The 24,260-nt window shown below is 50.4% G+C and overlaps 1 long non-coding RNA gene across 2 annotated transcripts in view; it reads right to left on the minus strand.

Annotated features, from left to right (window-relative positions):
• Positions 1-1,476: 1,476 nt before the first annotated feature.
• Positions 1,477-24,260, minus strand: part of LOC105544284 — a 23,977-nt gene continuing 1,193 nt past the window's right edge. Inside the window, exons 1-2 of one of the 2 annotated variants that reach the window (XR_001006742.1) lie at positions 23,992-24,146; positions 1,477-1,807 (exon numbers count right to left, since the gene is read on the minus strand). This is a non-coding gene — a long non-coding RNA (uncharacterized LOC105544284). Of the gene's footprint in view, positions 1,808-23,991; positions 24,147-24,260 lie in introns of those variants that run through there. The other variant, XR_001006743.1, reaches the window with a different exon arrangement.

The raw sequence follows: 24,260 nt of genomic DNA on the forward strand, positions 1-24,260 counted from the left end.
CCCAGGTTTCACAGTCCATCAAGATCTACCCATACACCAGATTTTTTCCAATCCTTCACAGAAACTTGCCTGATCCCCGTGTCCTTTGGATTCAGTCATGTGATGGGCCAGCACATCTGAGAGATGCATCCGTGCTAAATTCAGAGTGGTCACAGATTAGCACATTAGTCCTTCCAGATAACCCAGGTGCAGGTTTACAGGGTCTTGGATCTGTCAACTTACAGGTAAAAGGAACGGTGGAACTTCTAGCACCGGGGAGGGACCAAGGGACAGATATGTTTGGGAAAACATGCCTGAGAAGTTTATCAGATAGTGCCTAGTACCTTCCAAATCCTTCTTACAATAAGATTAACTTTAGCTAAGATCACAAACCAGAGCTCAAAGATCTGAAGGGCCGGAGTGCCTAATTTGGCCCCTTTTCATGAGCCAAGTGAAGTGCCAGGGGATCTCTGGACACCTTCTCCTTGCCCTGTAGATGCCTTGCCAAGGAGAACCTGCTCGCCTGGCAGCTATAAGCCAGCACTTTTCTTTTCAAAGCCTCTGAGTCTCCTTTCCCTCCTCCTCCTTCCTTCCCGCCTCCCCCCCTCAACCCCCAAAAAAGGAGGATGCCCCTTCTGTTGAGTACACAGCCTGCAATTTTGCTGTCAAATCTCAGCCAGGAGGTCAGTGTTGTGACTGACTGTGTAAGGATCGCTCCCTTAAGGGTAATTACACTAAATTCCCCTCTGAAGGACAGCTCTCTCTGGATAGAATACAAGAAAACTCCGCATCCCCCATTCACGGAAATTCATGATTTCTGTGGCTGTCACTGGCACTCTGGCAGCGAGACACTTCGAGGTGCTCCAACCACTCAGAGGTGAGTATGAAGGCGGTGGCCGCGGCAGGACCCAGGCCATGGAGGTGGGAGGCCAAGCGGCAAGATTAGGGGTGTGGGGTCCAGAGGGACCCCTCTGAGGAGCTGGGGTCCTGGGTGGCCAAGCAGGAACTGGGCCACAGACAGGAACATCTTCACCTGAGCTAGCCACACCCTGAACAGGGAATGCAAGGTCTCGCCACTGACATTCACCCCATGGGGGATACCCCTACACATGCACTCATTCCTTTGTTTAACAGGTTGCCTTAGAGCACTCATCACCTGCCCTGCACTGTACTAGGCACTAAAGGGGGACCCGCGATGGGGCAGCAGCCCCCTCTGCAAGGGCTGGAGTGCTCATAGGTAAAACAAAGCACTTACATGTGAAAGGTGAATAAATATCCAAGCCCCCTCCATCCCCCGAATCATCCCCAGGCCCTATCAGAGGGGCAACACCCTGACCCTTGTCCCCACCTGCCCTGAGGGAGGCTGGCAGCTAGACCCTTCAGGTCTAGCAGCCACACTTCCACTCTTCCCACTCCGGGGAGACCCTGGCAAGAGTTGGGGAGTCACTCACCCACAACAAACAGTTAAAAGGAAGAAAGCAGGTCTGGCGATATCAATGCACTTTGATAACAATAAACTCTGCTTTTAATTTATGCTAATGTGTAGGGCTGTGGTGACAGTAAGAACTAAATTACAGAGTGGCTTTCGAGCTGGTAATTATCCCTCCATTTTTCGCTGCTCTGGAAGATGGACACACAATTATGCTCTCTTGCTGTATATTAATACAGATTCTTGACATCTTCAGCAGACCTGGAGCTGTCATCGAGCTTTTTGTCTCCTTTAATTGAAAATTAATGGTTACTGGGTTGCCACGGAAACAGAGGCCACGGACGCCAATGGTGCTCACGTCTCACCGCGGGACTGGCGGCGTCAGGAGTCCGGAATGACCTTGAAAGTTAAAAGAAAAAAAAAAAAAAACTTAAAAAAGAAGGGGAGAGGAGGACAGGAGGGTGGGGGGGTGATGTTCGTGTCAGAGCTGAGAGAGAGACAGAGAAAGAAGAGAAGGAAAGGAGTGAAAGGGGCAGAGGGAGGGAAAAGAGAGGAAAAGAAGAGATTAAAAATCAAAAAGAAGAGAGGAAATTCCAGGAGGTTGGGAGTGTGGATGCTGGTGAGGGGAAATTAAGTTTGTAAGTTTTACCTCTCAGCTTTTGCCTCTTACCTCTCGTGCTCTTGCTCACTTTCTCTCTCTCTCTCTCTCTCTCTCTCTCTCTCCATCTCTCTCTCTTTCTCTCTTTTTTAAAGACCCACTGAAACACTGGGACCTGGGTCTCCACTTCAGATTCCATGATTGTACAAATCTGTTTCAGTCAGAATGTCAGCATCTGCTGAGAGTCCCCATGAGGAGAGACAAAGGCTCCTTTGGTGCCATGAGAGGTGGCAGGCAGAGCAGGGGCAGGGGTGAGGTGTGCCACGTGGGCACTTCTCAGGAGCCAAGTGGGCTGTGCTGTCAGAAGTGGGGGCCAGGGACGGGGCCACTGCATGGGGAGCTGGGAGCTGCCGCAACATTGCTCTGGCAGACATGAGCAGGTGAGAGGCCTCTGTCTGCTAGGCCTTCAGCTTGAAGACACAACAAAAGAACTCAAAAGAGTCAGAGATGGGGGGAGTATGAAGGGGGAGGGTCCGGGCAAGGTTCAGTTTGCCTGGGAAGATAAGAGATACAGGAGGGCCATTCAGTGAGCCTCTGGGATGGCCAGTGGCTCTGCTTGGGAAGGTGTTTTCCTAGGAGAAGTTAGCAGGCCCAGCATAGAGGCACTGGGGACCCCTGAGTGTTCTAGCAGGGAAGGTGGGCTCTTTCCTCACCAGCCCACCTTCCCAATTCCTCAGCCCAGAGCACATGCTCTAGAAAAGCAACTCAATTCAACCATTATTGGATGCCTTCAGTGAACCAGCAGCCAAGCTAGACTTTGGGGTCACAAAGACAAATCAGACATAGATCCTGCCTAGAAAGGCTCAAAATCGAACCTGGGAGTAGACAGACATGAACAGACAATTGGAAAGTTAGCGACCCCCTCAAAGATTTCTCTGCAAGGATGTTCATCTCAGTGTTATTTACAATAGCAAAAATCTAGAAATGGATGGATGACCAATAGCTGATGACTAATAAAATGATATGCCTTATGCCCAAAGAGCACTATACAGTCATTTTAAATTATGTTGGAGAAGAATATGTAATAACCTGGGGGAAAAAGTTCTCAATATTTTATTTAACAAAAAAATTAGTTGACAAAATGGTGATGTATTTTATGATTCCACAATCTTGTTTCTAAACTTTTAAAGACGTGTACGTTAAACATGTAATAAAGTTACATATATGTGTATGTAAATGTGTGACTGCATGTGAGTGTATATTTGTGAATATGTGCGTGAATGTGTGTGTCCATGTGAGTATGTGTAAATGTGTGTATACGAGTCAGCTTAAAAAAAACTAGGAGATACACTAAAGTCGTACCATGGTTATCTCTGGGTGGGAAGATTATGGCTGATCTTTATTTCCTTTTTTATGCTTTTCTGCATTTTCCTTTTTTTTTTTTTTTTTTTTTTGAGGTGGAGTCTCACTCTGTCACCCAGGCTGGAGTGCAGTGGCTGGATCTCAGCTCACTGCAACCTCTCTGCCGCCCAGGTTCCAGCAATTCTCCTGCTCAGCCTCCCGAGTAGCTGGGATTACAGGCATCTGCCACCGCGCCTGGCTAATTTTTGTAGCTTTAGCAGAGACGGGGTTTCACTATCTTGCCAGGCTAGTTTTGAACTCCTGACCTCATGATCCACCCGCCTCAGCCTCCCAAAGTGCCGGGATTACAGGCATGAGCCACCATGCCGGCCTGTATTTTCCATTTTTTTAAACAATAAATATACATAACTTTGATTAACAGAACAAAAAGAAAAGAAAAGGTGTCTTTAGAATTCCAGAACTAGGCCCCTAGAGATAAAATCCCCAATAAGGTGCTCCTCACACACTTCTGCAGGGACTGGGCCCCCTTGCCCAAGGCTTTCCCCTAGAAATCAGACCCAGCAGAGCTTTTCCCCAATTACCAGAACCCCAGAACCCTGTCCTAGGCTCTCATTCCCCTCCCCCCGCAACACTCTCCCCATCCCCAGCCTGCTGGCCATGGTGTCCAGAGATAGGGTGATAGGCTGAGGACACCCAAGCAGGGCTGCAGGGTGGGCCAGGGGAGCAGGCCCTGCAGCCTGGGACATGGATGCCAGGATCTCCTTCTCTTTGTTTCCCAGGTGGACCTTTAAGGTAGCACCACTGCCTTCAGCATCATATTTGGACTCACATGCAGGCCACCAGCTACTCGAGGGCTAGGAAAGGGTCTCTCATTCATTAGGGCCCCGGTTGCTGGCTGGACCTCAGCAGCTCTTTGCTAAGTTGAATATCAACAGTGGATATTTATGGAGTAACTACTCATCATTACAACTCTTAAGGTACATATTACTATCTCATTTCACAGACCTGGCAGCTAAGGTCCAGAGAGGCTAACTGACTGGCTCCAAGGCCCATAGATGATCAGTTGCAGAGCTGGAACCCAACCCCAGGGACCATCTGCCTCCAGGTTTGTACTCTCTGTGCCTGTTTCTTCCCTTGCCAGGTCCAGAAACCCCAGGTACAAGTGGAGTCGCCCTGAATGGCTAGGGTTTCTGGAATAAACCCCATTCTGGGAAGGTCACCATGAAAATCTGCATCTTTTCATGGTCTTGGCACCCCTGGCCTGCCCGTGGCAGGGCTGGAAGAGTTACCCCTAGTTAAAGCAGGAACTTTGGAGAAAGCCTGGCTGGGAGGGGGAAGGGGGTCTCGTAACAAATGCATCCTCTCTGCCTCTCACCAGACACATCCTTAACTCACTCACCTGGCAAACGGGAGCTCTGTTCCATACCCCCAATTCACTTCTCTACCCCTGCCCAGTCTCAGCCTCCAAAATCAGATTTCCACACCCGTTACCCCAGGAAGCTTTCAGGCAAGTCACTTCAAATTGCCACACTTATTCCTGTACTCTGCCCCAATAACAAATAAAGCTACCCTATGGCATATGTCCTCTGTCCTCCATGGCAGGCCCTAAGCCAAGCACTTCGCACGTGTCCACTCCCTCTATCTTCCTGACAAGTTTATAAGGAGGTGCTATGGTTTTATCCCACTGAGGCATAGGAAGTTAGCCAGCTTGCCCAATGTGACACAGCAAATCAGTGGCAGAGCCAAAAGGTGACCCCGTGCCGTCTGAAACCAGAAGCCACGTTCTTCACTACCACACCAATGGCAATGCAAGGATTTGAGGTTTCACTGGAACTGTGGTGCACTGGATGACCTGGAAATCAGTAGCTCATTTGGCTAGACTCTTGTGACGTGTCAATGATGAGGCAGGTTGCGGCAATGGTCTTTCCCCAGAACAGAGGATCTTGCATGTGTAGACAGGCGGAAACAGGCTCACCTCCTCTCTGGAGGTAGACTGCATCTGCTTCATTGACCTGGGAGCCTCTCAGGGTAAGGTCAATTCTGTTCTCACTGGTCCTGCCATCCACATTCAGGACATGAGGGAGGGTTCCGGGGTGGGGGGTCGGGGGCGACTGGCTGCTCCACTGGCTGGTAGACCGGCTATAGGGACAGGTGTAGGGGAAGGGTCCCACGTAAGGGCCATCTGCGCCTCTACCCTGTCCCTGGCTGAGCCCAAGACCCAGAGGAGGCCTGACTTTCTCTTCCCTCCACCTCCCTCCACCCCTCTACCCGCCCTTCTCCACCTCTCCCCTGTCCTTCCCTCCACCTCCCTCCACCCCCCTACCTGCCCTTCTCCACCTCTCCCCTGTCCTTCCCTCCACCTCCCCACCTCACCCCTGCCCACTTCCCTCCCCGCCCACTTTCCCAGAGCCAGAACAAACAAGAAGACAAACCCAGCCGAGGCAGCAGCGGTGGCAGCGAGGGGAGCAGGGAACTTGCCTTCATTTCCCCGGCTTCCCTGATCCCGACCTTAATCCCCGCTCAGCATCCTGTCAGCCGGGTTGTTCTCAAGCTGACATTGCTGCAGGCGCCTTCTCGGCAGCCTTTCCTCAGATCTGCCTCCTCCGGGGACTTCTAAAGAGAAGCCTGAGGTTTCTCTGTTACAGCCGGCTTCACTCACTGCCCTCAAGCAAAGCCTGGGCTCCCAGGGGGCTGCAGGGAGAGGGGGCTGAGTGGGGGCAGTGCCAGTCCTGATGTTTCAGAGGAAGAGAGGAGAATGGAGGTGGCTGGACCCCAGAGGCTTCCACAGTGGGGGTCAGGCCTGGAGCAGGAGCCCAGCCATTGCTGTGGGTCTGCTCAAAGCAGGGAAGGACTTGCTTAGGTGTGCAGGCCTGAGAAACTTAGGGGAAACTGAGACTGGAGCCCAGGGAATTCAGGCTGGTGATAGTTCTGGCTGTGGAGGAAGCTGAAGGGTTTGCAAGTTTCTGAGCCTGCAGGGAGATCACAGCTCAGAGTGGGTTTGGAGAGAGGGGCAGCTGGAGCCTGCACTGAGTGTGTGTGAAAGAAAACACAGACATACACATTCATCAGTGGACGTGCTGAACACCTGCTGGGTCCTGGGAGCCAGACGGGAAGAGCAGCCTGGTGAGAGGGATGCGGGTAAGCTCCGCAACAGACGGACCCCCGTCCCCGATCTGCTGTGGGGTCGCTGTGTGGCCTCAGACGGGTCACTTGGCTTTTCTGAAGCCCATTTTTCTCATCTATAAGATGTGTGGTGGGAAGGGGGAGGTAATCAGGAAAAGCATGCTTGCAGGATCAATGTGAAGTTTAGAGTCAGCGTGTGCAGAGCACCTGGGGTTGAGGATGATTTTTACCATTCATGTCACTGTCCGCAGGGACATTAGAGTCTGGAGCTTTGTCTGGGTTTTCATAAGCGGAACTTTGTGTGAAGGGGAGTCGCAGGAGGGCACGGGTGTGTGCGAGTGAGCAAGTGAATGTCCATGTGGGGGTCTGGGCAGGACCCCCATGAAGCTGCCGTGAGTCCCTACATCTGAAATCAGGCTCAGCCCGTAGCCTGAACAAACATCTGGGACGTAGGTCTGGCCAGTTCTGCCGTCCTGATACACCCCCACCCTCCAGTTGTGACACACCCATTCTGCCAAGGGGATAGGGATATAAGAGGCTCCTGGAAGCCCAGGAAAGGTGCTCCTTAAGCTCCCCTACCTCTTTCAGCCCCCTCTCTGGGGACTCCTTCAGAGTCATAAGTGCTCCAGGGACTGAATTGGAAGGGAGTGCCTGAGACCTCGGGGGCTCAGCTTCTTGGGAGGGAGCTCCGGGTGCAAGCTGGGTGGGCTTTGTGAGAGTTGGTAGGGTCCCAAAGGCAGAGGGGTTGAGTGAGTGGCAGAGAGGGTGCCTCTCCATCCACCTCTCCATTCCAGAGTGGGAGGGAGGGAGTCCTGGAGAGGGGGCTATAAAGCAGGATCTGGATTCAGTCCCTCTACCTCCCCAATCAGGCCTCTCCCTGGATCAGTAAAAAAAAACAGAAGCACCAGCTCTTCCTGTTGCCAGAGTTGAGGTAGCTGGGTGGCCTTAGGCAAGTCACTAAACCTCTCTGACCCTTGCTCTCCCCATCAGTAAAATGGGAATAGTATTGCCTGTCGGTGTTGCGGTGCAGTAAAAAACAAAGCAGTATGTGCAAAGCACTGAAAACAATGCCTGGCATGTGGTAAATGCTCCAAGGTGTGCACAACATCCCAGCTGACACAAAGTTTTGACTCGGGCTGTGGCGGGTATGTCTGTACGAGCATTACTTGGTAATAAGAAATAGAATGTTGACAGCGTTTTAGGTTCCAAAAATGGATATGAATGTCAAAAAGTCAAAGCAGCCAGGTAAAAATGTCATGTAACAGCCAGGCATGGTGGCATGCACCTGTAGTCCCAGCTACTCGGAAGGCTGAGGCAGGAGAATCACTTGAGCCCAGGAATTCGAGGCTGCAGTGTGCTATGAATTGATTGTGCCACTACACTCCAGCCTGGGCCACATAGCAAGACCCTGTCTCTAAAAAACAAAAACACAAAGCAAAACGAAAAGTGTCATGTAACAGCTTGGCACATATAGGTATTGGTAAATTATATTTTCCTTCTTCTCTTTCTCCCTCCCTTCCTTCGGACCAAATGAATTTTATCATTCTCTAACCAAATCATTCTCACTCTTTGGGGGAAGTCAAATTCCCTCCTGACCTAACCATGATGCTTGCATCTCATCTTTGTGTGTTGGGGCAGGGGGGTTGCCTCCAGGGCCCACATAGGACACTGTTGTCTCCCAGTCTTCGCGAAACCACCAGTCTGAGAACTCTCAGGAACTTGCTAACCATGCTGATTCCTGGCCCCCCTGACCTGCTGAATCAACGCCGGGAAAGGAGCCTGGGCATCTGCATTTAATAAGCTCCCTTGTGAATCTGTCACCCGCTAAATTTGAAAACCGCCTCCTTAGCACTTTTTCTCTTTTGCCCTTGGCCCATATGCCCATATGTGCTCTTGTTGTCAGACCATGTTTAAAGTCCTCGTCTTGGGAAGGTGGCTGCTTCACCCCCCAGCCAGGAGATTCCTGTGGGACGCTCCCTGCAAGAACCCTGAGGTCACTGGGCAGGATTCTGCCCTGCACCTTAGTCCCACAGCACCTATATATATTCATCCCCTACAGTCTGCAGGAGTTGGGGGCTTCCAGGCCCATTTGCCATAGTGGATGCTATATTCCTCAAAGGTCGGAACCTTTGGGTCCCCCCAGCAGGTGACCTGGGGTACAACCAGGACTCCATGTCAAACAAAGACATTGTCTCCCTGCCCTGGCATTCAAACAGACAGGCTCAGGTCGGGGCAGGTGTCCTTCCCATTTCCCAAGAGCCTCCCTGCACTGGCGGTTGGGGAGCAGGGCAGCCTTCTGCTGCTTCTTCCTTCCCTGGTTTGTCACCCAAAGGTGTCACACAAAGGCTCACCTTAGTGTTTAGGAAAGGGTGGGGAAGGGGACACTTCTCAGACCCCTGATGACTCACCTTTCCCCAAATTCCAACCCCCACACCCTTATAACTACTCCCATCCACCTTAGAATGAGTGAGGGTGACCAGAACTTTACCAAGGGAGGCACCCTTGGGAGGAGGAGGCAGCGGGGTGTGTGAGGCTCTTCTGGACTCAGAGGCCTGAGTGTGAAGTTCTGGCTCCTCATCAGCCAGTTGCACAGACCATGGCAAGCCCTCCTCCAGTTCTCTCATCTGGGAAGCGGCCATTAAAAGTTGTGAGGCCTGAGAGAGACCACGGGGATGAAAGTGCTAAGTGAACACGAGGTACGGATCTTTTTTTTCTTCTTTTATAGAATTAATCATTTTGCATCCTCCCCCAACAACAGGTGCAGGCTACCTAGGAAGCCCCTGTCCAACTGCCTCCTCTCTGGGAGTCCCAGCCTCAAGCTCTCTGGCTCTTACAACAAGCCCATCTGTTTGGGAGGTTTCAGAGGCAGCTGGGAGGGTCCCCCAACCACCCCAGCCCATTCCAAATAGGTAGAGTGGGAGAACCCCGTTCTGAGGCAGCCTCTAGCCATGATGTCCACCCCGGGGGCGTCAGGGGAGGTGAGGAGAGGAGGCACCAGGGGAAGAGGACTGTGGGAGCCAGATCCCGAAACTCCTATGGGCGTGAGACCAGAAACCCAAACCCTGCCCCCACCTCCCCACCCCTTAAGCCACCGTCCGGAAAAAATAAACTATTTCCTGCAACCAGCTCCGAAACAAAGTCTGTGAATGCACAGTGACACATGTTACATAAATAGAAGCCACAGAGGGGAAAAGCCTGTTTTCTCTTTCATTATTTATCACTCTCTAACCATCTCCAGCTGGGTGAGTAAACAGGCGCATTGGCCCATAATGAGGAACAGACTGCTGCCGTGGGGCTGCCGGAGGGGCGCGTGTGTGTGTGTGTGTGAGCGTGAGAGTGTGTGGATGTGTCTGTCTGTCTGCCCCTGAGAGGGAAGCGTGGGAGCCTGAAAAGGCAGAAGGCTTGTGGGACACCAGATTCCAGAGGACAAGGGGGGAGCCACCTGGTGCCCCCCTGGGGTGGGACAGAGCCAGTCTGCTGCCTCCTCACCATGAGGGTTGGTGGGGGAACTGGTGAGCTGGGCGGAGGAGTCAGAGGGGAGAGACTGTGTGGGTGGGAGAGGATGTGAGATGTATGAGCCAAGTGCGAGACTGCAAATGTGCCGGGTCTCTGAGCGTGACCTCCGCAGGGTGGCCTCTGGGAGTGAGGCAGGGGCAGGAGGGCGTGTGAAGGGGTGTGACTGTAGGGGGTGTGTAGGGCTGTAAGACTGGGAACCTAAAGGAGTGGGTGTGTGATGACCTCGCCATGCGTGTGTATGCATGTGTATGTGTGCGTGCGGGGGGACCATGGGAGTGTCTGATCCTGAAAGTGTATATGGGAGTGTGTGATTTGTGTGACTACGGGAATGTGTGTTTATATCTGTGTCACTATGGCAGTATGGCCTGTGCATGTGAGATTTTATGGCTGTAGGTGGTGTTTTGGGTTGAATTGTGCTTCTCCTCAAAAAAGATATATTGAAGTCCTAACCCCAGCACCTCTGAACATGATTTTATTTGGAACCAGTATAACTGCAGATGTAATCAGTTAGGATGAGTCCCTACTGGAATAGAGTGGCCCTCATGCAATATGACTAGTGTCCATATAAGATGTCCATGTGAAGACACAGAAACATGGAGGCAGAGGCTGAAGTGATGCACCTCCAAACCAAAGAATACCTGGGGCTACCAGAAGCCAGCAAAAGCAAGGAAAGGCCGTTCCCCACAAGTCTCAGAAAGAACCTTGCCTTTGGACTTCTAGTCTCCAAAACTGTGATACAATAAATTCCCGTTGTTTTAAGCTACCCAGTGTGTGATACTTTGTTGTGGCAGTCCCAGGAAACTAATAGAGGTATGTATGAACATGTTGTGCATATGAATATGTTGTGCGAGCTTGAGAGTGCATGAAAAAATGTGAGAAACCAGCTGGGCACGGTGGCTCACACCTGTAATCCTAGCACTTTGGGAGGCCAAGGTGGGCGGATCACCTGAGGTCAGGAGTTCTAGACCAGCCTGGCCAACATAGTGAAACCCCGTCTCTACTAAAAATACAAAAATTAGCTGGGTATGGTGGTGCATGGTTTTAATCCCAGCTACTTGGGAGGCTGAGGCAGGAGAATCGCCAGAAGCAGGGAGGCAGAGGTTGCAGTGAGCTGAGATCATGCCACTGTACTCCAGCCTGGGTGACAGAGCCAGACTCCATCTCAAAAAAAAAAAAGGTGAGAAACCATGAGAGTGTGCATTTATGTGAGTATGAGATGGTGGTAGTGAAGATGGAGGTGACTATGGGAGTGTGAAAATGTGTGAGACAGGGAATGTGTGAAGTGTCTGTGTGTGTATTTGTATGTGCCAGAACACACATGCTCAGTACCTACAAATCATCATCCTGGAAAGGAACTCAGCATCTGTCCTTCACATCTGATTGCCTCTACCCACCCTCCCTGACCTTGGGCAGCCCTACCTGAGGCCAGGTAAGCCTGGAGGAGGGCTACCCACAGCCTGCCCACAGAACACAGGATGCAGGCTTGCTCCTCAGGGACCCAGAGGAGGCCAGGCATTGAAGGCTGCAGCCAGTGAGGTACAGGGTCAAAATCTTTGTTTGTGGAGCTGGGCATTATTGCCTGAAGTCTGATTTCTATTTTCTGTTTGTTTGTTTTTTGAGACAGAGTCTTGCTCTGTTGCCCAGGCTGAAATGATATGGTGAGATCTTGGTTCACGACAACCTTCCCCTCCTGAGCTCAAGCGATTTTCCTCCCTCAGCCTCCTGAGGGACTACAAGCACATGCCATCACGCCTGACTAATTTTTGTATTTTTTGTAGAGAAGGGGTCTCATGGCCAGGCACGGTGGCTCATACCTGTAATCCCAGCACTTTGGGAAGCTGAAGCAGGAGGATCACCTGAGGTCAGAAGTTCAAGACCAGCCTGACCAACATGAAACACCTATCTCTACAAAACACCTGTCTCTACAAAAATACGAAAATTAGCCAGGCATGATGGTGGGTGCCTGTAATCCCAGCTAGTTGGAAGGCTGAGACAGGAGAATCGCTTGAGCCTGGGAGGCGGAGGTTGCAGTGAGCCATCATCACGCCATTGCACTCCAGCCTGCGCGACAGAGTGACACTCCATCTAAAAAAAAAAGAGAGAGAGAAGGGGTCTCGTTATGTTGCCCAGGCTGGTCTCAACCCTCCTGCCTTGGCCTCCCAAAGTGCTGGGATTACAGATATGAGCCACCACGCCCAGCCCTGATTTCTTTCTAGCTGCTATGCTGGTATCCCCAGTCCTGCATAGGGAGACAGGCCTATGCTCAGAGAGTCTTGAAGCTACACTGGGTTCCTAGACACCATGCTGATCAGCCCCATTCCTGGAGACCACTGGATGTCACAGAACCAGCTGGAAACTTAGCCTCCCAGGCCATGTTCAGACCAGCCTGTCCCTCTGCTGGCTTAGCCACTGTCTTCCAACCAGGAGACACCATAATTGTTCAATTACTCAACAAAGCACATGTTCCAAGGCCCACGTCTTAGCATACTCAAAGGTGTCCCAGAGAGGCTTTGCAATGAAACTTCAGACAAGCCACTTCTCTCCAAGCCTCAGTTTCCTCTCTGAAGAGTGTACAACCACCCTTGCCCTGCCTACCCTCATAGAATTCTTGTCAGGATTAAGGGGCTCAATGGACGTGAACTTGCCTTATAAGATGCCTCCCACAGACCTATAGGGTCAGTATCATCTCCAGTATCAGCTTCCCACTGTCTCTTCCCTTAGCTCTGTAATGCTTTGATTTAATTCAGGAGTCTGCAAACTGTGGCTCACAGACCAAATTCTGCCTGGTTTTGTATGGTCTGTTAGCTAAGTGGTTTTCACAGATGAACATTAGTGGTCGATTTGATAATAGGGAGCATTAACTTTGAACCCCAACCAAGCAAAATGTTATCTCCTTTCCCCAAATTTCATTCTTCTTCTTATTAGACCTGTATTACAAAAAAAAAAAGTACTCAATTATTATTGTCTTTGTAATTTCATCAATAAAAATTTTGTGGAAATTTGTTTTCTCTCTTGTTACGCAAATCCCTGCATAATATTCTCAATTTTGCCTCATAGCCTGCAGAGCTTAAAATACAGCAAAAGTTTGCTGGTCTTTGCCTCCACTGCCCAACTCCGCCCCTGTCACATAAAAACAGCCACAGATGATACATAAGCAAATGAGTGTGGCTGTGCTCCAACACAACTTTATTTCCAGAAACAAGTGGTAAGCAGGATTTGGCCATCATCTGTCAACTCCTGAAGTAGAACACTGTAAGCCCTTGGCCATTTTGATGGGTTTGGAGAAGGGCAAGTCAATCCTTAGTCAAGTCCAAATAAGCTAAGTGTTGGCTTGAACAATTCACTGGACTGAATTGGGCTGGATGTGAGTCTGATGATGGGACTCCCTCCAAGGACTCTAAGAATAAAGCCCACCCAGAAAAAGGCAGAGTGAAGCAATGGGAGAACCCAAGGGCATCTTTTTAAGTCCCTGGATCACACATCATCTGCAGTGAGTCCTGCTCCCTTGACTTTCCGGTGCAAAAGCCAGTCAATTTTCATTGTTATTTAAGCCCATTTGAAGTGGATTTTCTGATGTTTGCACTGATACAAGAGCACAAAAGAAGAGTGTCTAATCTAGCCTGGGTCATTCAGGGGAGACTTCCAAGAAGAGGTGCCATCTGAGCTGGGTCTTAGCAGTGAAAGCATATGGGAGAAAAGATATTCCAAGCAGAGGACACAGTCTGAGATGAAGCCCAGCTACATGGAAGAGCACAGAACATGCCGCAAGTCCCGGGTGGCAGAGCTGGGAGTGGCCAGGGATAGAACCAGAGGTTCAAGAAAGGATACCTTCTACCCTGTGCACCCAGCCAAGGTGCATGAATTTTGAATGCGTCTTAAGCAGGGCATGACAAGTTCAGGCTGGAATTTTATTTATTTAATTTTTATTAAAGATGGGGTTCAAGCAATCCATCTGCCTCAGCCTCCCAATGTGCTGAGATTACAGGCATGAGCTACCACACCAGCCTGGGCTGGCATGTTAGATAGAACTTTTTCACCACTGTGGAGGATGCACTGAAGGGAGGCTCCAGAAGAGGACAAGGCTGGAAGTGGGGAGGCCAGCTAGGAAGCTATTGGAATACTCCAGATAGGAGATGATGAGGGTCCTGCCCTGACCAATAGTAGGGGGAGTGGAGGTAAAGAGGAGGGAATGACTCTGAGAAATGCCTTGGAAGCCACAGGACTTGGTGACTGGATATGAAGAGGAAGGGATAAGGAGAACCAAGGGATGATTCTAGCTTCTAGAGTGACTGGGTAGATTATGCTGCCACCAATGTGGAGAAAATGCAGAGGTGGAGCATGTTATGGATACAGAAGATGGCTTGGGCTGGGGACATGTTGACTGTGCCATCCCTGGAGGCCCACAGACATGGGCATGGGATCCAGGTTCCACACGGGATAGTGGTGGGAGCCACCATCTCACGGGTGGTAGATAAAACCATGAGAGTAGATGGGCTTGTCCAAGAGCACAGATGATGAGGAGAGCAGTGGAGCAACGCCCAGTGCTTCAGACAGGACAGTGGGAGATGAGATGAGCCCACAGAGACTCATGAAAAGGAAAAGTTAAGCAGGAGAACAGTAGGGCAGAGTGTGGCAGGCACTGGCGCCCTGCCCATCTCTCTCAGTGTTCGCCTCTAAAGGTAAAAGCCTGCTTACTGCCAACACCTGCTCTTTGCCTGAGGGTTTTTTCCTGGCCGTGGAAACACCCTTGGCTCCAACCCAGAGCAGGCCGGAAGTGCTGGAGAGTGAATGCGCCTAGAAGGAGGCCACAGCCCATGATGAAGGGAAGTTGATGGATGAGTACCCTAGGGCCTGCGCCCGTGGGTTGGCTTGTGTGCGGTGTGCGTCACGCATGCGCAAGTCCCCAGTGGGACTGCACTCCTCTTGCTGACAGTGGGATGACACTCCCTTTATTGGCTGCCTTCCCTCATTCTCCCTGCCCTGCTCCCCCACCGGTATTTCTGGGACCACCTCCCAAATAAACCACTTATGCTTGAATCACTGTCAGAGTCTGCTTCAGGGAGAACCTAAACTAAGACAAAGGTGTCATGAAAACCAAACAAATAGAAAACATGAAGGTGTTCTCACCAGGTAACTTTTGTCACTGGAGGGATCAGGTCTGTCCTGCCCCAAGGGGCCCACCTCCACTCTCATAAAAGAGGCAGGCCGATTTCTTGTCTGGTCCGAAGGTTCTCAGCAGGGGACTTTCCACATTCCCTGGCTGAGCAAACTCCAACATCAAGAAATCCTTTTGTAGTCCCAGTTACTCAGAGGCTAAGGCAGGAGGATCTCTTGAGCCCAGGAATTCGAGGCTGCAGCGAGCTATGGTCACGTCACTGCACTCCAGCCTGGGTGTCAAAGTGAGATCCTGACTCTAAAATAAAACAGAAAAAATAAATCCTTTCCTATCTCTCACCTCATTCCTTCAGATTTTGCAGGAGCTGCTGTGTACTGCAAATGCTCAGAAAGATTCCTCAGCCCCAAGCCCACCCTCTCCTTGTACCCCTGATTCAGTCCTCTTCTTTTCCAGCACTCCAGGTGGCTTTCACTTCTTTCTATTCATCATATCTCCAGCCCTGTAAGTGTTCTCTGCTTCTTTCTGCCTGCAATCCAAAGACTGGCCATGACTGCTGGCCAGTGTCCCACAGGGAGACGGGGGCTAGGTGGGCTGGAAATACTCCCAGTGTACTCCTGACCCACCCTGCTCCCCACCTCCTACCTCTCAAGGCAGGAGACCAAGGGGAATTGCCTTGAACCAGACTTCTTGAGAGGTAAAGGGCCCTCAAGAAGCCATATACTAGAGCAATGAGGTGATCACTCTGGTGTGTAACAAGCCAGGGTATGAAGGCAGGTGCTGTACTTACATAATTGTGGAACCGTGTATGAATTTCAACCTTTCTGAGCTTTAGTCTTGTCATTTATAGAATGAAGATAATAATAGTATCAACCTGATTTAGGCTGGGTTCCCACAGAAGCAGCCCCTGAGACACTATTCCATTGCAAATGGTTGATTTAGGAGGTGAAGGAAATACCAGTAGAAAAGTGGGGAAGTAAGACAAGGAAAGGAGGCAACAAAGTATATGTTACCAGCTACAGGATGGGCTCGGTCCCACAGAAGAAACCCTGGAAGTATGCATAGCACACATGACTCGGAGTTATTCCACAAGTGAAATGAGGGAGTCGGGGTATTTATATACCAATTCCCATCAGTTATGCGTAGAGGGCTCCTCCAGGAAGTGCTAGTTCCCTGGCACTTCTGGCCTCCCACAGAGTGGAAAAGTGGGCTCTAATGCCCAAAGGAAACCCTTAGGCTAGGAAAGGCAGGCATTAGTGATTGGAAGCCTTAGGGGTGAAAAGTCACAGTGCACCAGACAGGGCACCAACAAGTATCTGTTGCATCATCTTAGAGGACTGTTGGGAGGTGAAATGAGGTCATGTGTGGAATGCGCTTAGCACAGTGCCTGATGCATGGGTGGTTCTTCTTTAAGCAAGACCCAGCTTCAGTTTGCCTTCAGCTGCCTGGCTCCAGGGACTTCCTGCTGCCTAACAACATTGAGAGAGGTCCTGGGAGCTGGAGAGCCATGGGTTAAGAGGAGAGGGTACTGGAGGAGACCCTAGGGGACATGGTGAAGACCAGAAAGCAGAGGGGGTACAGGAGAACCAGGAAGGAGGTAGGGCCTGGGGCCCAGGCCTCGCATAGAATTACAAGGATCAGGAAGTGTGTGAGCCCCACTCCATGGACCCAGCCAGATGCCACACACAATAAGGGATGTATAAAGACTCTCTTACCTTCCCTTATTTCTACTCTACATTCATTGCCTTTGATATTTGGAGCACTGCTTTCTCTTAAAAAAAAAATAGGACTGTTGTGGGAATCAGAGATACATGTTAAAATTGCCTGGTGAACAGTTGATGCTCAACAGACGGCAGCTATTTTCAATGTGAGCCTACCTGGGCTTTAACTCTCCTCCTTCATATCCCACCTCACCCTCCAGGGCCAGCAGCTGAGACCCCAAGCCCCAGGTCTTCCAGGTTCCATGGGGAAGGAATGCATCCTCTGCTAAGAACAGAGTTCTGAAGGCATCCTAAGTCAACAAGCAGAAAGGGAGCCAGAGGAGAGATAAGAAGAATGGGGAGCACAGCCCTCTGAGAAAAGGGGATGGCTCTGAGGAAGTGAGAGTCTTCCTTGTCCCATTTTCTACCTAAGTTCCCCCCTTGACCCCAGCCAGCTCTTTCCTTGCAATCAATGAAGACACAGTTATTACATATGTCCTACAACATGCAGCTGATAACTGCAGGACACCAACTTGCCCTAAAGTGTTAGGCTATTTTTGTTTTTTAAACTTTGCTCTAAAGTATCAAATCATAATCAAATCAATATGCAAGTACTGTGCAGCTACCTTGCAAAAGAAATTAAGCTGGGTACAATGAGAAATCCCCAAATGACTGAAACTGTAGGTCCCTAAACTAAGGAGTTTATTATCTAGTTGGAGAAATGAGGCATAAAATGGCTAAACAGTTAACAAACAATAGGGTTTGTTAAAAGTTACTGGGAGCTTATTCAATAAGTTAGCTAACAACACATTGTAACATCAATGACACAGGAGTGCTAAAGAGCACCTGGAAAGAGGCAGAAGTGGGCTGGGGTAATCAAGAAAGAGTAACTGTAGCTATAGTCTATCCAACACCTAAACTGAGAAGAATCCTACATGAGCCATATGCATCCTCACCACCTCTCTGCCAGACTGTCATCTTTCTTCCCATCTTGCCGTTGAATAAACTGAGGTCAAGCCCCTTGCTTCAGGATTTTGGGCTAGAAAAGTGACAGAATTGAGACTTAAATCCAAAAGTCTTCAAGTGGATGGAAGATGTGGGATAGCTCCTAAAAGATAAGGAAGAGCCGGACGAGGTGGCTTGCACCTGCAATCCCAGCACTTTGGGAGGCTGAGGCGGGAGAATTATTTGAGTCCAGGAGTTTGAGACAAACCTGCGCAACAGAGAGACCCCTTCTCTACCTGGGTGTGGTAGCTCACACCTGTGGTCACAGTTAATCGGAAGGCTGAGGTGGGAGGATCACTTGAGCCCAGGAGGTTGATCACAGTGAGCTGTGATTGCACCACTGCACTCCAGCCTGGGCAACAGAGTGGAGGCCCCGTCTCCAAAAAAAAAAAAAAAAAAAAAAAAGATGAGGAAGAACTGAATGAAGGGAAAAGGAATTCTTTCCTCTGTGCCCACTCCTGGGGCTTCTGCTACCCTCATGCATCCTCCACCCCATCCCCACCCCCATGGGTGGGGTGCATGAGGGAGAGATAAGGCACTGGGTCTGCTCTCTTGGCCCCTCCCAGTATGTTCTGCTCTCTTCCTGCACAGAAATCCTTCCATGTAGGGATCTCATTTGACCTAAAGATGCTGTGTTCCAATTAGTGGAAAATCGCTCACTGTTTGTCAAGTTATCGTTTATTTCCTGATTTTTTTTTTTTTTTTTGAGATGGAGTCTTGCTGTCGCCCAGGCTGGAGTGCAGTGGCTGGATCTCAGCTCACTGCAAGCTCCGCCTCCCGGGTTTATGCCATTCTCCTGCCTCGGCCTCCCGAGTAGCTGGGACTACAGGTGCCCACCACCTCTCCCAGCTAGTTTTTTGTAATTTTTAGTAGAGACGGGGTTTCACCATGTTAGCCAGGATGGTCTCGATCTCCTGACCTCGTGATCCGCCTGTCTCGGCCTCCCAAAGTGCTGGGATTACAGGCTTGAGCCACCGCGCCCTGCCTATTTCCTGATCTTTAATGACTGATTTTCAACGAATCAGCCCAAAGTCCCATGCCCACCACCCTTTGGACAAGGCCTGAGTCTCTGACTCCCTAAAAGTCCCAAAAGGAACTGCAAACATCTCCAAGGGCCCAGGCGCCTGGTCAGCCTGGCACCTAGAAGGATAAGCCAGCCTCACCCCAGTCCTGGGGGCCCTCTCCTCCACAGCCCCCGGCACAGCTACCCACACTACCATGGTCATCTACTTGGGGCAATATGGTAAACTGATAAGCCTCCCCCACAGGTAGGAGCCCCGCTTAAAACGGAGGAAGCCTAGAGAGTGCCTTGAAGGTTCCTGGGACAGTTCATTAAGATGTCAACCCCTAATGAAATATTTCTCTCTTTAAATCATCATTGATCTTGGGGAAGAGGAGCCTTTGTGAAAAAGGAAAAGGCTGTCCCTCTCCTATTCCTCCCTCACCTCCAATCAGCAGAGATTCTAGGTCTTTCCCAGTCAGAAAGATTGGGAAGCAGGGAATGGACGAACAGTGGAGAGATGGAAAAGGCAAAAGATTCCGGAGTAGAGGAACCACAGCAGGGAAGGAGAGGCACAGTGGGAAGGGAGGTCACAGAAGGAAGCCTACCATAGCAATGAGACCATAATACCCAAACACCCACTACAATCGAACTGTCCCATCAGTGGGAGACTGGGTAACAAAACAAGACAGGGCACACTGATATGGTAGAATCCTCTCCAGTGGCCTCTTAAGTAAGTGACCTAGAGACACACACAACACATGCAACGAACATGTAGACATTCATCTCAGCAGCATGAAGTTCAGCAAAACACAAGTAAAAACAAGGAGCAGGCTACCTTTCATTTAAAATTTTAATTGCTTGATATTTGACTATGCCACAAAAATGAATCAAAATAAATAATTAAAACAAAAGAAAATTTTGAGATACCCAAGCAATACCAAAGCAGTAAGAGTAGAAAACTTACTTGGGAAGGCCAGCTTCAGGAAACCACAAGGGAAAGATGGAGAATGGGAAAGAGAAGAGTCATGGAAAAGGCCTATATTAGCAATGATTTTTACATGTTTCATTTTTAAGCATAAAATGTATAGCTCAATTAATGTTTACAAAGTGAACACATGTATGTAATCAACTCCCAAATTCAAAAAGACCCCCAGAAATCCCCTTGTGCCCCTCCGTCACACCTCCACCTAAAATAGCCATGCTCCTGAGTTTTAATGCCATAAATTCATTGGATTGGGTTTTGAATTTCATATCAATGGAATCAAACTGTGTTTTCTTTTGCGTCTGGCTTTTATGCTCAACATTATATTTGTGAGATTCCTCCATGTTGTTGTATGTGGCAATGGTTTGCTCATTCTCGTTGCCAAGTACTAGCCCACGGATGAGAAGACCATGGTTTAGTCACCTATTCCACTGTTGACGGCTATTGTGAATAGTGAGCACATGCGAATAGATGGCATAGCATTCTGGTGTATGTCTTTTGGTGAACATATGTACATATGCATTTTTATTGGCATATACTTAGGAGCGGAGTGGAGTGGAGTTACTGCATTATGCTGATAAAATGGGTTTTATTTTTGTTTTTTGTTTTGTCTTGTTTTTTTGAGATGGAGTTTCACTCTTGTTGCCCAAGCTGGAGTGCAATGGTGCCATCTCAGCTCACTGCAACTTCCGCCTCCCAGGTTCCAGTGATTCTCCTGCCTCAGCCTCCTGAGTAGCTGGGATTAGAGGCATGTGCCACCACGCCCGGCTAATTCTGTATTTTTAGTAGAGATGGTTTCTCCATGTTAGTCAGGCTAGTCTCGAATTCCCAACCTCAGGTGATCCACCCGCCTGCCTCAGCCTCCCAAAGTGCTGGGATTACAGGCGTAAGCCCCCGCTCCTAGCCTATGCTGATGAAGTTTTATTTCTCAATAACTAAAAAATAGTTTTTGGCCAGGTGTAGTGGCTCACACCTGTAATTCCAGTACTTTGGGAGGCCAAGGCAGGCAGATCACTTGAGGTCAGGAGTTCGAGACCAGCCTGGCCAACATGGCAAAACCTCATCTCTACTAAAAATACAAAAATTAGCAGGGCATGGTGGCATGAGCTTGTTGTCCCAGCTACTCGGGAGGCTGAGGCAGGAGAATTGCTTCAACTCGGAAGGCGGAGGTTGCAGTGAGCTTAGATCACACCATTGCACTCCAGCCTGGGCGACAGAGTGAGACTCTGTCTCAATAATAATAATAAAATAAATATAAAATATCTGGGCTTAGGTTTGTTGGGACCCTGGGAATGAAGCAAATGTTTCTGGATGTACACACCACTACCACCCCAACCTACTCCTGAGTATCAGGCCTGCTGCTAGGAACAAGCTCATCTATCAGCCCACTTCACCTCCACAATAGGATGGCAGCTGACCTTGGGAAATGGCATCTGCTTCAGAGCAGGAGACCTGGGAGCAAGTCCTTGCCACACCACTTCCTAGCTCTGTGACCTGAGCAAGTCATTTGACCTCTCTCAGCTTCACCTGGAGAAGAGTCACCATTACTGGGGTGATAAGCTGAACAGCACGTTATTCGACTGCCTGGCAAGCATTTAATAAGTGGCAACTCATGATTTGCAGCTTTGTGAGGTCAACATTCCTCATCCTGGAGCTCATCAAAGGGAAAATAAGTAATTATGGAAAGCATGTGAGGAACACATTACCAGGCTAGACGTTTTGCCCATCCTCCCTCCCAACCACCCAAGGAGGCCTCCTAACCTCCCAATTGATGAGTGAGGAAACTGAGATTCAAACATCATGTAACTTGCCTCGGTCACACACTGGTTAAGTGACAGAGGCTGAAGTTCAACCCAAGGCTGCCTGACTCTAGCCCCTGTGCTCTTAACTATGGCCCCCATGGAGGGGCCAAGCCATGAGCCTTGGTTCCTGCCACCGCCAAAGCACCTGCACCTGCCCTGAGTCCTGTGAAGGAACAAGGACAGAAAGGGGACCCTCCTGCCTGTTCCCAGTCTCTCCCACTTTGGAGCCAAGGGCTACTCTTTTCAACCTTCTTAACGAAGCTCTTGCACCAGGAAGAAGGGCTTTGGACTGACTTCTTTGATTGGGGGCATTTGTTCTGTATCTTTCTTTGGGGAGCCTTTATCTTCCTCCCTAAAATGCCTTTTAGGTAAACACAAGACAGAGTCTTTTGATGCCTTGAGCCCCCACAGTAGCTCACAGGGAGCTGGGAACTGAACTGGCCTGGAGATGAGGGGTAAACTGAACTGAAAGTGAAGGATTTCCCAGGGCAATCCCTCTGGGCAAGTGAGCCCATGTGTGAGGTACAAGGGCTGCTGCAGGAAGGGGACGGGAAAAGCATTCAGTGAACCAGCCAGAAAAGGGCTGGAGAAGTCCCTCAGAGGTCACCTTATTCCATGGCCCCCTACAGAAATTCTCTCTTTTGTCTCCAAAGCCCCTAGTTCTCACCCCACCCTCAGCCTTTGCTGCAAGAAGGATGGGAAGGAGAACTGAGGACATAGTCACTGGCCCAGCTGGTCTGACACAAGGACCTGCCACTCCAGGCTTGGCCTGGGGCTGTCCACACACCATGACTTCCACCAGAGCTGGCCCTCGACAGAAGGTAAATCAGATAGTACTACCAAGGGCTTTCTTTCTCCCAGAATATCCTTCCCCTCAGCTAACCCACAAGCAAGCAGTGCCACTTCAGAGACCACCATGAGCTTCTTTCTTGTGCTCATTGAAGTGGCTCTAGTTGGAATCTGGGTCATCACTGACCAGCAGCTGTGTAAGCCCAGGCAAGTGACTTGATCTCTTTGTGCCTCAGTTTCCTCTTCTATAAAATGGAGATAATAGAAATATCTCCCTCCTGGGGTTACTGTGAAGATTAAATGGCTGGTGAGTGGTACGACTCAGATGTTAGCTTTTATTTTATTCTTATGGCTATGGTTATCTCAGTTGCCACACTGGAAATGACACCGAGATATCCACATAAATGGCACTTAGAGTCTTCCCTGCACAATTTCACACCTAGAAATCTAAAATGCTCCAGCAAGACCTAAGTATGCCTGTCACACTTGCGCAACAGGGCAAATACATAAAATGTGGACCCGTGCAGGTGTCAATAACATTACAGAAAAGGGACAGAAGTGATGAAAAACAACCCAAGAGGGTGCCTCCTCTCTGACATCCCCTTTCCTTTCAAGGCCCACTGGAAGGGCCAAGAAATCCCCTCCCCCCAGGCAACTAAGCATCAATCCTTGCAGCTCCGCCCCCACCCCTCAGGCTTCCAGCTCCCACTCCACAGGGGCTCTCATACTATGCCTGCCCCTTGTCCACCTGCCTGAGGATTTAGGACCAGGGGAGGCTTCAAGAGCCATTGTCTTCCTGCCCTGATCCCACAGCAGGATCCTCCCTTGGTCATGGGGACCTGGTATCACTGAGCTGGGTTGGGGTACTTCATGAGGACTCCTGAGGCCTCCTTCACTTCTCCCCACCCCCAACACACGCAGACAGATGGGAGATGTTGCCGGCGTGTGTGGGGCGGGGAGGTGGGACGGGTATTCAGATTTCCATGGGACTCTGAGTGGTGCGTCTGCTACCAACACAGCCCTGCCCCTTGGGCCGTGGGCATTTCCTTACCCAGACCTCCCCCTCCCAAGCCAAACACACCATCGCCACCACCACCACAACCCCTCCAGTCCCCCTGGGCAAAAGCGATGTTCAGAGACGCGGAGTTTGGTTTACAATCTAATTTGTCCTCAACTTTGCACTTCACTTTGCCCGCATGGCTCTGGCCTTGGGCCCCTTCTTCACTGGTTCGCAGAGCACTATACGGGAAATTCCCTTTCCGCAGAGGGAGGCAGTGCGCGCCTGGGGGTGACCGTTCACAAAGCCCTGAAAGGGCCTCCCCACCCCCTACCCTCGGCTCAGAAAGCCCACCCTCAGCCCCCACGCAGTGGGGAGCAGGAGGGAGGCCAGGCAGGGCCCGAGCCTGACGCTGGCTCCGTCTCTGGGCCCCCGGCCACTCCCCGCGCCGAGCGCAGCCCGCCGGGAACCAGTGAACCGTGTGGGAGCAGGACTTGGCCGTACCTCCAGACTCCAGGGGATGGCCGGGGTTTGCAAGCGCGCCACAGGATGAGTCCGAGGCCAGGGTGAATCCCTGGGGTCCCTCCACCTACCATCTTTTTCAGATCTGCCGCCCCACGTCTTCTCCCCACGTTCCCATTTTTCCTCCCCTAAAGTTTGGTGCACGTGGTCTTCTCTAGCTCTCAGCGGGCTGCCAGGCGGGGTGAAAGTTGCTGCACCTGCTTTAGGCGAATTATGGTAGCACTAGAAGTTGGTCTCCCCTCCCTCCGCCGCTTGCTCTCTCGCTCCCTCCTCCCTCGCGCTCCGCGCGCTCCCTCCTTCCCTCTCCACCCTCCTCCTCCTCCGCCCCATCCCTTCCCCT

The sequence above is a fragment of the Mandrillus leucophaeus genome, unplaced genomic scaffold, assembly GCF_000951045.1.
Source record: "Mandrillus leucophaeus isolate KB7577 unplaced genomic scaffold, Mleu.le_1.0 Scaffold3, whole genome shotgun sequence".
NCBI classification, from domain to species: domain Eukaryota; kingdom Metazoa; phylum Chordata; class Mammalia; order Primates; family Cercopithecidae; genus Mandrillus; species Mandrillus leucophaeus.